At 37.8% G+C, this 13,792-nt stretch overlaps 1 protein-coding gene across 1 annotated transcript in view; it reads left to right on the plus strand.

Moving 5' to 3' along the window:
* Positions 1-13,792, plus strand: part of LOC136864473 (heat shock 70 kDa protein 4L) — a 247,875-nt gene that overhangs the window by 51,554 nt on the left and 182,529 nt on the right. The gene's annotated exons all lie outside the window — the stretch shown is intronic.

Below are 13,792 nucleotides of genomic sequence, written 5' to 3' on the forward strand. Positions count from 1 at the left end.
ATTTTGTTGTAATATTCTCGTCCCCTGATGTAGGTCAACTGATATCTCTATACTGTTGACTTAACCTGTTCTCGCATAGAGGTAACACACTATGCCGGAAAATTATTTGTCCGTTGCTTGCTTACGAAAATCATTCTAGGTACCTAACGTGCATGGTGGCATCAGAGGAGGCCATCTGTAAATTATTGTACTCGCAGACAGGTAGTAGTAGTAGCAGCAGCATTGGAAGTTGAGTTGCAAATGTTTGTTCCCGCCAGTGCACTTGTTCTCAAGTCCGCTTGCACTAGGAATATCCCTTCGTGTATGCATCAGTATTGGTTTCCAAAAGTAAATAAAAATACTGGGATAAGCAGTATTGAACGCTTTATACAACAGTTTGAAAATATATCATAATTCGTAGCAGTACTAGAAACCGTAACACATGTGGCATCATAATGCCAGTATGCAGTTATGGTAGCACAAGAACCATTTGATTTAGGTCAAAATTGGAGTTTATGTTGTTAATTTACGAAGTATAATGTAGGTGGTCTAGAAATTTTTCTTACTATGCTGATGTTTCTTTCAATGTAATTTTAGGTGCCGTTCTTCCTAGGTTATTATATACAACAGCCTATAATAAGACCATGCCGCCTATAATGTGATGATTATTAGAAATTACTAATGAGCCCATTATTTCATATGATTCCTAATGGCTGAGTTTCTGAATCCAGATGAAATTCAGGAACGCTTGTTGGAAGATTCTCGGCTCCTAGATTCTGATGCCAGCTTTTCAAGTAATGATGATGATGAATATGAACTCATTCAAGGAAGCATTCGTGAACACACATTTCTAGATAGTGATAACAATGTTCCACAGCTACAAAATGTCCAAAATTCTACACCTCTGCCTCCATTTCTTGATAATGGAACAAGTAACCTTCAATCTGTAAAGTCATTTATCACTTGCTCCCGAACCTACTAGTTCTAAAACTAACACCCAAGGAAACGGTCACTCAGTTATACGCCGCTGATAAAGACCCAAACTGGAGTTCTCAGGGAAGGACTGACTACACCAAACGAATCCCTAAGTTCCTTGATACCTACAGTATACAAATAGATGGAAATGATCCATACAATCTTTTCATTCATCTGTTTCCAGAGACATCATTTGCTGATATAGTGTACGAGACTAACCGTTATGCCTTTCACAATGGGAAAATGTCATTCAGGGTTACAGAAAATGAACTAAAAATCTTCTTGGGAATGAATATTACAATTAATTACATTAAATATCCACAGGCAAGAATATATTGGTTATCAGTGAAAGATCGTTGAATGGATCTAATTGCAGATAGCATGTCAGTCAATAGATTTGTGAATGACAAAGATGATCAGATGCCTGATAAATTCTGGAAAGTATGTCCAATTGTTTCCACCTTGCATCACACTTTCCATGAAGCTGTTAATCCTAAAGAATATCAGACTGTGGATGAAATGTTGTATCTTTCAAAGGCAGGAGTCATTCGAAACAATATTTGAAGGGCAAGCCAAAAAAGGGGTTTCAAAATTTCGGTAGGTGCTAGTGTGGATGGTTATGTTCACTGTTTTGAACTTTATGAAGGAGCCAAGCAACAAGATAGGAGTGCACTAGGACCTATTGGTGACACTGTTGTTAGTCTCTGTCATAGAATTGAATGGAAGAATCACAAATTATTCATAGACAATTTATTTACATCAGTCCCTTTGCTGTAGCACTTGAAATTGCAGGAGATACATGTTGTAAACTGTGCATTTGAACAGAATTCCCAACATTCAGGCAAAACTTGTGGATGGGAAGCAGCTTCCATGAGGATCATGCTCAGTTGCAACATCCTGTGACAACATGACTGTACGCTGGAAGGACACGAGGGAGGTTCACTTACTCAACATACGCTGGTGCACAACCAGAGGATGAAGTGGAAAGATGAGGCAGGAAGGAGAAAAGAACTCTAACCGATGCAAGACGTTTTTCTGTTGGAGAATAAAATAAATTGATAGGTAGGGGAGGCTTGGACAGAATGATTGCCCACTATCGCCATGGGTTTAAAAGCAAAAAATTGTATGTCAGACTTTTTTTTTTACCTCCTAAATGTGGCTATTGCGAATGCATGGCTGTGTTACAGAGAAAAAGTTGAAAAGATCCCTCTGCTTACATTCAAGGCTGCTGTTGCTACATTTCTTCTGATAGGGACCACTCCTCAAAGCCAAAAAAGATGTTGCCCTTCAACTGAGGGAGAAGATAAACCAGTTGCCAAGAAGAGGCAACCAGTGAAAAGAGCTGACGGACAGGTACGGTTTGATGACAGAGGACACCATCCTAAGAATGTAACAGGAAAACAAGCGTCAAGATGCCATGATAAATTCTGCAAGAAACGTAAGATACATCTAAGAAATGTGAGGAACCTGTGTGCCCAGAATGTGTGGGAAGTTTTCATTATCAAAGAAAAACACTTGACATTGTATTTTAAATATAAAGAAATTCTAGTGTAGTTATGTGATAAGAGTATTAAGGAAATACCTTGCATATAAATATACGTATTTAATGTTCTTAAATTTTAAAAGTTTGCATACGTGATACCTTCATCGTTAACTCTGGTATTGGTTATCAGATGCATGATGGCATCAAATGATGCCGCTATCCACAGGTCCTTATGTGGGCCCTTACAATGAAAACGTTATCTTGTAATATTATAGGGCTCTCAGAGCAAGATTGCACAAATATATATATATATATTTTTATGTGAACGGAAGTTAATTCATGCAAGAAGAGGTTAATTATTTTCAGTCATATGCTGACATGTACATTATTGAAGTTAGTCCTTTTTCTAGTGTTACATGACCCACTTGCATTACCAGTGTTCTTTGACTATGTAGTCCAGCTCTCCATGAGATCTGTAGTCTGTAACAGTTATGTTAAGCATGCACAATGGCTTCCTTAGGCTCTTGACACGCCACATGCAATGTTGGAGACATTCACGTTGTGTGGCCATCCTGTAAGAGTGTATTTAGAATGTCCCAGACAATAGATCAACCCACGGTGAGACACTGCCTGTGATTTTTTTCTTGAATGCACGAAACTTTAAACTAGCTGACATTAAAAATTCAAGGTCAATGGTTGAAAGTTCAGTGATTAATAAAAAGATTGGGAAAAGGGTTTGAACGTCCGGTTTTGATACACACGTGCAGGACATCCCCAGAGTGGCTGACTGACAGTTGTTACATTCATACTTATTGGTCAGACGTTGCAAGAACCAAATGAGATGTGCAGAACACAAGCCCACAATGGAAAGTTTTGGAAAGGACGAAGTGGGGTGTTGGTGGCCATCCAGTATGAAATATGTAGTAGTATTGGAAACGGAGTGTAGAAATCACTTTAGCCCTTCGTAGCCATAGTAGGGAAATAATGTGTGATGTGTACAATATTTGAAATAGGGAAATGGCGAAGAACTGGCATTTCATTCAACAGTGCCGTCTTAGGCTGTGTATTTCAGAGAGTAGCGGGAAGGGAATTTATAAGGAATGAGAGAAGCGTTTCCTTTAGGGAAAGTAATTTAGTACACCCAATAAAAGAACACTAAGAAAGATACAGATGTGGACGATTTTGGCAAGTACTTACGTTCCTTGGCATTTTACAGAAATAAACAGTGGCTGATAATGTATTTGGAAACACATTTCGTGCATTTCACATCAAGCACACCCGCCAACCTACACATTATTTCCGTACAATTTAACAAGTGTGTTTTACGATTTTACGGATGAACTATATCGTCCCCTTCTAGCAAACTAACGAATCTGTAAATTGTCAAAATTAGGAGAGCAGAAAGAAATTGTGATTACTCATTTCAAATCTTTTTTTTTACATTCACTTTTTTGTTTTATGCATTAGGTATACAGAACAAGCTGCAGATGTGACTTTGTCAGAGGGTAGACATTACATAAATAATATCTAGATCAAAACTTCAGAACTACAGATTCCTTAGTTTCACTTTCGCTACTTTGCCATAGTGGAGCAATGTTATTTTATGATTTTATGTACCAACATTTTCTTTTTAACATTCGCCCCAGAGCAAGCTTTTGCAGGCCGCTGATACATGCTGTGACCAGTGAATATTCAGTGCATCATACTGATTTATATTCATGCGATCGTTAGATTTTGACTAGGAATTAGAGATGTGCTGTATTATATCGATTTCTGTTAATGGACTCTTTGATAACCTTCGCTTGTTTGCATCAGTTTCTTAGATAACCTTTACAGTCCTGTATAAAAAATAGTTCTTTTGATCTTTACCACGAATTACGAAGCATTAGTCATGTAGTTACGTAAAAAAAGTTAATTATATTCATCGCTTAATTTCCTTCATATTTATTGCCACGTATTGCAAAGCTGAGGTTATGTAGTTCAGGAGAAATGTGAATTATTTTGTTGCTTATTTTGTCTTATAGTGTTGATCGGCATTGAGTAAATCTGTGAGAAAACATTAGGTGTTTGACGCAAGTGCAATAACAGGTATAACTCCAAAAAAGTGTTGCCTTACTCATGGGTAACTAATGTAAATATCCAGCTCGAATTATTATTATTATTATTTTTTTTTTTACGATTATGGTTATTATTGTATGCATATTGTGAAGTGTTTTTCATCCATTTATTACCATTTAGGCAGTTGTATGATAGTATTGTGTGTGAGGTTATGTCATGAACATGTTGTACATAGACATTGATATCAGTTCTGTTAATGTAAATACCTGTAAATTATTATAATTTATTCTTAGCTGTATAATTTGTAATCCGTAATTGACTCACTAACTTCTGGAATGGTATAGACACTACAATGACTGAGAATGTTCTGTACCTTATTTCTATGTATTGGTCACTCTAGAATATTCAAGAAGGTAGTTTTTTTTTTAACATATCTTTCTGGAAGATTGGTCAGCATATATATAGACGATCTTGACAGTGAAGCGAGTTACACTTTTTAGTTAGATATTGTTTGGAAGTTATTTGTTGATGAGTTACGGTGTAGCATGGAAGATACTTGTAGCTTCGTGACATGCGGTAAAATGCAGTCTCCATATTGAAGTGACATGCTCGTATGCAATCAACTGTTTCATTTGTGTTCCAACATCAACCTAAACAGACCCTCAAGAATACTTCAAATCTTTTGACAGATCAGGAATAAACTAAATATGAACCCAGATTTGCCCACCGCCACAGCCTTCCACAAAATACACAAAACCGGCGTCTCCATTCGCCCGATTATTAACTATAGACAGTCTGTTATACAAAGCATCATAATTCAAAGATTTTTGAGAAGGAACTATGATTCCTTATCGAATAAATCTGTCAAAAACAATGAAGAACTGATAGATTAAAAAATTAACATTCAATCCAATCATTCTCTCCACTCATTCGGTATTGTAAACGTGTATCCTAGCATGCAAATCTCCAAAGTATACCCCATCATTCAAAACAATTTAAGCAAATACAACGGCCTAAGTATATTAGAAGCACAGGATTTCATGTCTGTGCTTAAATTAGTTAGAAGCAACAATTATTTCACTTTCAATGTTATTTATCAACAAGAAGGATTGGCTATTTGATCGCCGGCCTCGGGTATCTTAGCCGAGATTTACTTCGATATTTTGGAACACACCAAAATTGATAGTAAATTTAACATCCTTTTCTGGGGGAAGATTTGTAGATGACATCCATAGTAGTTATGGATAAGAGCATCACAAACGCAGCTACCACCCTCATTAATCTAAACATTGACCCCCCCCTACATAAAATTCACACTTGAATCCGAAATTGAACGGAAAATACATTTTCTTAGACCTATTATCAAGCACCCAAGCTACTTAACATGCAAGATTTTCAGAAAACCCACCCAAACAGTCAATACAATCCGTCAAGATTCTTCGCACCCCCAAATTCACAAACGAGCAGTGTACAACAGCATGGTATATCGAGCCTTCAGTGTTCCAGTGTCTCAAAGAGACCTTAAAAATGAGTTGAACACTATATAGCTAAATCCAATGGATACAACAGTTTCTTTATTGAAAAAATAATAAATATAAACATCGCCCCTCTACCACTCTGAAAAAAGATAAAACAACTCCTCCCTTTCTATTTTTACCTTACACGAACAAATCTACAAAGTCACCAACATCCTTCAAAAGCACACAGGATTATTTGCAACAGTTGTAATTCTTCTTACATCGGACAGACCGGGAGAAATTTTAATATAAGGTACTTGGAACACGTCAGTGCCCTGAATTACAATAAATTTTCAGCAGAAAGTAGCCGAAGCACTTAAAACATCGTGGCTAATCAAACTTTCCTATGACTCTATCCTTGCATGATTTCCTGCCATGGCACTTCTCTTCTACTTCAGAAATGTAAACACTTGCCATGTCACAAAGTATTCTAAGAACCATTAATGCATGCAATCACCTCAATTCACAGTTTAAACCTTTCAAAGATTTTACCGCTGCCAGTGTAGTGAATTGATATTTTCTGACCCATCGGGTACTCGTAGGAAACATATTACTAAAAGGGCATATTTTTTGCCCTTGGATCTCCACTATTCGACCCTCTCCCCGCCAAAAAAGGGCGAGGAATGTTCACGAATTACGGCTGTCTGCGGCTTGGTCATTCCAGCTCTGAAACTTTGGACTGTTAGATCGGCAGTGTAGTCCTGTTCGTTAAAATTGAGAAAATGTGTGGTGTCATTTGATAGAGTACTTCATATGAAAGCATTGCTTTTAATTGCGCCGTTCCTACTGATGTCATTGTAGTGTGTTTTTTTTTCAGTTGGGAAAACCACTAAGACAGTCTTTCTGAGGATGTAAAAAGGCAGGTGGTGAGTGAGTGTCTACCATTATAATGAAAACTCCCCAACCTGATTGTGACTGATGGTATGCAAGCAGGTCTATCATTACCGTGAAAATTCCCTAACTCGGTCTTCGTATGAGAAAAGGTGTTTGGTGACCTACCTGTCACGTTTCTAGAGTAACGTTAGAGCTATGCATTTTAATACAATCTTGCTCACAACATGTACACTAGAATTCCACATGGAAAATGGAATTCCGTAGCGAAGCACGGGTACATCAGCTGGTTGTATATATATTTAATTTGTTTTATGTCAATTGTGTGTATGTAAATTTTAGTTTTTAGATGTTTCATATTAAGGCTGAATATGGCCAGCCCAGGCCGAAATTAGTCCCTAGTTAATGTAAAAATATTGCATATACAGTATTGAAAAGTGGACCATTCCAACATTAATAATTATTGTGAATGAAGGTATCAGCCAAAGAAAGGCAAGATCCACGAAGGGTGTGAAAATGAGTCTCCCTAGGCCTCCAAACATAATACAGTCACAGTTGGATAGGATAGATGAAAGTGAGAAATGTCACCAGTAAGTGGAAGTAATCCAGGACTCAGCTAAGGGTCCCGTGGTTGCCAACCCACACTCCAAAGTCAAGAGACCATGGGGCCCCATTTAGTCATCTCTTAAGACAGACAGGGGATACCGAGGGTGTTAATCTTCCGGCCCCACCTACAGGGGGTCCCGAAACATAGCAGAAAGTGCTACACGTCTACAAGATTCAATTATGCCAGAGGTACTTGACCTTATGAGTAGAAGGGAATTGGCAAACACCACGGATATGTGAACATGTAGCACAAAAAGTAACCGTTGCATAATGTGCACAATTTCTTATTTTGTTGAATGGGTATTGAACGCATTTCTTAGCAGCGTGTTGAGCATATGGCAGGCGCAATTGAGTCTCTTACAATCACTCAGTGTGGCGATTGTGTTGGCACCTTGATCAGATGTAAAAGGCACGTCTCTGTGACAAACATAAATAGTCTCAGCAATTTTCTTTTAATATTATCACCTATTTTAGGCTCATCTGGAAATCTGGTCGTATTTAGTTCTAGTTCATTTTCTTCGTGAAACAAATCTGACGATATGAACGTTTCTTGGACCCTCAGAAAGTGTTGAATGTTTCATTATGTTTCTAAGAGTTTTCTCTTTCAGTCGTGACGGTTTTATCATATGCTTCTCTTAAGTATCCCATTCATCTTCTCGTTCATGTATTTGTATGGTGGCTGCATGGTTGCAAGACAGAAAGCCAAGAATAATAAAAAACGAACTGATCACACTCCTTAAGATATGCATTTTGTTATGCAGCCTACTGCATTATTTTGCTTTGCCATTTGAAATACCGGTCTATTTAAATTCATTGTGTGTGGTGATCTTAATACAGCCCTTCAAGGAAGCATCAGAATAATTTAAATGCGATAAGCTTTAATTTGGAAATCGTTATTAGTTTAAGGAAAATTGTCCCTGAATGACTGTGCCGCCGGATTAACTTTTTCGTAGTGCTTATTTAATGCTTCCACTTTATATCTGTTACTAATCAATCACCTCCTATACAAAGAAAAGGAACTGACTTGTTCTCTCCCGTCAAATCTTCATATATATTTTAAAAATGGGTTCCAGGAATTCCTATTTTCATTTAGGATATTGTCAAGATATTTCTCTTCAGCCATTTTCTTTTGTTAGTCAAAGCTTCACCAAATTTCTGTACTCCGCTTTGTACGCATCGTTATTTCTTCTGTTGAACGCGCTCCTAGTCTTTCGTTTAAACTTCCTAATTGTCGCGGTGTAGTACGGCGGATCTGAATTTTCCTTAATTAGCCTTTTGGGAACGAATTTATTCAGTCCATTATATAAATGGTTTTGAAGTTCTTGCAAATATCTTCCATCATCTTGCCCTCCTTTAACCAATTAGTATAGCACAACCTCAGATAGTTTTGAAAACCTGTGGAGTCTCCCCTCGCATAGCACCAAATGGTCTTAAAAATTCCCACATGCCTCGTATTGCAAGTTTCCCAAGAGAGAACCACTGCAATGTAGTCGCTAATCCCTTGAATTACGTTACAAGATATAACTGTCATCCAGTCTGACTAGAAAAACATCTAAGTGTGTTCGTTTACGTGTGTTCTTGTAACGACTTGGGAACAGCCATTATTCCACACTAAGTTAACTGCATTCTGTGATGCCCCCCCCCCCCCCCCCCCTCAGTACTAGACCCAGCCCAGTTTACTGACAGTAGGTTTAAATCCCCTGCAATTATAGTTCTTTAACCGTAGTTTGCATTTGCACATGCCAATTCTGAAAGATTGGTGATCGTGTTTAAACGTGATTTCGGCAGGCAATAAGCTGCATTAAGATGCATTATTTACCTCCACCCCAATTATTTGTCATCTAGAACACATTTTAATGTACTGCGTAGCTCTGACCTAACACAAATTAAAATTCCCCATCCTTTAGACCCTCTATCCCATCTGAACGTTAGAAATTTCGACCTGAATATTTATGAATTATCCGATAACCAATTTTCCGTTCCCACAATTATATCAGGGTCACTTCAAATAACTAAGTTTTCAAATTTTGCGATTTAATTAATACTTCTGTAGGTTATGGTCTCACAAAATAGTGTCCTAAATGAAATGGTGTGTTCTGCAACACAGTACATTGTTACTTTTGTACAGAATAGTCCATTTTCATTGATATATGGAAGCAATGATACAGATTCTAAGTTGTATCCCATACTGGTTACTTTTATGATGATTGAAAGCATAAGTTTCAGTAGCTTTAACTTTATTTTGGACACATCCACCTAATGAACACTTGTGAATGGTGTTGGAGAATTTTATTCTATCTCTTGTACAGTACAGTAGAACTAGTTTCGGTCCGTTACTAAAACAATCTTCAGCTACAAAGATGAACTTAACTGATGAGGGGTAAAAAAAATTGAAATTTTGAAATATGTTTTAAAATAATTTATGTGATAATGGCCACGCCCCATTTTGTCATTCAATCCTATATTATATTCTGCTCACTGGTCATAAAATTCTTTTGTCTATGGAACATCTCCATAAATGGGTTCTCTTTGGAATATGTGTAGTTTTGGCACTACGTAGCAGTGTTTTTGTGTTGGAATCTTCCATGCTACAGATGTGTAGAGATTTAGGTCTACGTGAGGTTTTGGTGAACTGTGATCTCTGTTCTGCACTTGTGAAGTAATTATTAATCATGCCAAGAGTCAAATCCTGTTTCAAGAAACAGAAATTCAAGGGTAGTGTTCATACCAGGAAGATAATTCAGCCATCAGAACTATCAGCTTAAGAACATAACCTATCATCTTCATTTACAAACCTTCGTTCTGATGTTTGTGGCCAGGTATAAGTTGAAAGTGAACAATTTTCTACCTCTGGTTATAGACTTATTTGAAACTGTCGCAGGCAATTAGTGTTTCATGTTTATGTGTGAATTGTAAGAACTCAACGTGTCTGTGTTGAAGGGAGGAGTAGGTTTAGCTTGTGAACTGCACAATTTTTTTGTAAATTGTGCAATGACAGGTCATCATTTGAGACATCTTCAAAGACATCCTTTGGTATTTAGGACTGTAATTATAGATTTACTTATGGTATGAGATATGTAGGGAAGCTTGTAATATATTTCGTGGTGTGATGAATATGTCACCACCCATTGCAAGGTTTGATAAAATACACGCATTTTGAAAGATGTCAGTGATATGGCTATGGCCAAGGAAAGCATGACAGTGGCTGTGAAGCAAATTGTAAAAGACATAAATTAAACTACAGCTGTTTCAGAAGACTGAGGTTCTAACAGATCTGTGTTTATCTATGATTCATAGATGAAGCGTGGGCACACTTCTATGGAGTGTCATCCATAATCGGCATTGATTCAGGGAAGTTACAGATGTTGAGAAATGTCTAAATATTGTCATCAGTGTTCTGTCAGGAAGAAACTAAAAAATACTGAATGGCAAGAAAAACTCATGTTACAAAAATTTACAGTGGATCAAGTGATCGTATGGAGCCAGCTTCTGTAGTGAAAATGTTCTGTCGCTCAAAAAATACGTATGGTGTAAGATACACTTACTACCTATGTGATAGTGATTCTAAATCTTTTAAATCTGTAGTTGACAGTAAACCAATATGACTGTGAGGTGACAGAATATGGGGGTCGCATACCTGCCAACCCTTCCAATTTACCCGGAAACTTTCCGGTTTTTAACTCTTCTTCCGATTTTCCGATTTATTTTTACTTCTTCCGATTTTTGACTAATATAACGTCTAGTACGGCCAATACTCTTCCCCTGGATTAAGGATAAATTCTTACGTGCTTGTGTAATTTACGAATCTTCATTTTCAAGCGTATTTATTTGATACTGTATTTCGTGAGTGTTTCGTCTGCCATCTTCTTGAATCTTATTTCCCGCTCACCACAGCAGTGTGTGTGCTTGATACAGCTGGGGATTCGGAGCGGCGATCGTCCTTCAAGCAAGAGGCTCGCGCGCGGTAACGACTCCGTTAATCGGGACGAAAGAATATTATTTTGTTGTTCGCGCGCTGTTAACATCGTTTCTGTGCGTTGTTTCGTCGGAGTTGTAGGCCACGTGTTTTTTCTTGCATTTCTATGCTCCCCCCCCCCCCCCCTCTGTCAAAGTCGTATGTTAATAATATATGGGTCATATTGAATTGTTTTGTACGTGGTAGTTTCGCGTATTTAAGTGCGTAATTTTAATGAGTTGAATGTTGTGTCGGTGAGTTTCTGGCATTTTCTTTTTTTCGTTATGGCCAAAAAGTGACAAACGTTATCTCCAAGCGTTCAGCGATACCTATGAATTTCCGTTCATTTTATCGTATGATAAAGTAAACTAACGTATTTTCTTGCGTAATTAACGCCCTTGCATAATTTACGCATCCCAATATTTTGGGGTCCAAAGTGGAGAAAAAGAAATGTTCACGTATTTGACGCACCCACAACTTTGAACATCCATCACTCAGCTCCTGATGCGTTTCGAAATAAAGATGTCAACTATTCAAGTAGCAGGCTTCCTATTGCGAAAGCGGGCATTCCAAACACAAGGCAACGTGCTGTTATTAGCCGTCAGGAAATGCCACTGCACTAGTTTTACGAGTGTTTCGGATACGGGACACTCTGTGATCTCAAAATTGTTTCAGTCCACAGCATTGGAGTAATACTGCATCAGACAAACTTGCGGTGATCAATTACGCCGAAACATAGAGCAGCGGGCAGCAAGTATTTAGTGTCCAAATGAAACGTGCGCTACCGCGGTAACACAAGTGCACTTCAAGCGGCCAACAAGTCTCGCAAAGCATTTCGCGGACCAAAAAGCGGCAAGTTCCCGCAAGTAGAGGATTATGCGCTTAAATATATTTTGTTACGCAATGTTGGATAAGCTGTTTCTCACGAAATGCTGTAATTTAAAGAATGATAGTCACGCCACATGGAATCAGTGTCTCGGATTTCAAAGTTAGCTGAGGCTTGATTAATTTTACGAAGAGAAATGAGAAATGACATGATTTCAACCATTTTCATCGCTTTGTGATTGAGAAGCGTAAAGTGAATGAATGTTTGATCTCCCTTACAGGAACCGGAGGTCAGACGCCGATCAGTTTCCATATGCCACAAAGTCAAACAGTCGATAAGAAAGGAACATGCAGTGTTATCGGACGTGCTACCGGAAGCAAAAAAACAGCGATGTACCGGTACTGCAATAGTTTCTTTAACAGCTGATGGCAGAAAGCTTGCACCTTACATTGTTCTAAAACGAAAAACAATGCCTAAAGCAAAATTTCCGCGATTGATCCATGTTCGTATTCAAGAAAAAGGGTGGATGGACACGTCACTCGTACAAGATTAGATACGAACGGTTGGGAGTAATGTAGCAGAGTCCCTCCTTCTTTCGTGCCTGGCCTTCTCGTGTTGGACATTTTCTTTTTTTTGCCGTTACGGTATGTCATTCAGATCGTATTGTCAGCTCGTAATGAGAAGAATATTTTCTAGTGTCGGTACTTCAAACCCACGTATGTAACTCAGCTGATATGCCCTATTTGACTTTTCAGAAAAAATCTCTTGCAGGAATTTTACGCCAAATGACGATAATCGCAAATGAGTTGAACCAATTGTGTATATATTATATTTGTGTAACTTATCATTTAAATGAAAATGAATTGTAAATGATTTGTAAATATCTGAATTCCTTGAATAATTTACGCATCCGAAGTTTTCGCCTGTATTTTTCGTCAAAAAAGTGTGTTAATTATGCGAGAAAATACGGTATTGTGCATTTTGTTGTGTGTCGGTGTGACAAATTCGTATGTCATAAATGAGTGATTAGGTACATTTTCTTATAACCATTTTAATGTGTTTATTTTTTTTTTTAGTTTAAGATTTTAAATTCAATGGTCAATTCGCATTGTAACTGTAGATATGTAGATATGTCTTTTATCCTGACCTTCATTCACGTAGACTGTGGAGGAATACATGTGATGAAATCCAAGAATTAAAAAAATCTTCCTCTTTTTGGTTTCTAAAAGTTGGCAGGTATGGGGTCATGTCCAGAAAGGTGTTGGAAACAGGCTGTGTAGTTTACTGAAGGTAAGTAAAGGCCAAAAGTCAGAAGATGGGAAACCCTTGGTGGGAGAGGGAAATTTACCCAGAAAGAAATCTACTCTTCATTTCATTATGGGGCTATTGGAGAAAACAGCAGTGTTGATGCTACGAACACTGCTGTTTGGATTACATTTTTTCACAAAATATCCATCGACAATAATTCAGTGCACAATCAGTGTCCTAAAGAAGGGTGGTGCAAGTATAACAGATAGCCATACCTACAAGTGGAACAATTCACTTCCAGAGACAGATGTTAT

The sequence above is a fragment of the Anabrus simplex genome, chromosome 2 (genome assembly GCF_040414725.1).
Source record: "Anabrus simplex isolate iqAnaSimp1 chromosome 2, ASM4041472v1, whole genome shotgun sequence".
NCBI lineage: Eukaryota > Metazoa > Arthropoda > Insecta > Orthoptera > Tettigoniidae > Anabrus > Anabrus simplex.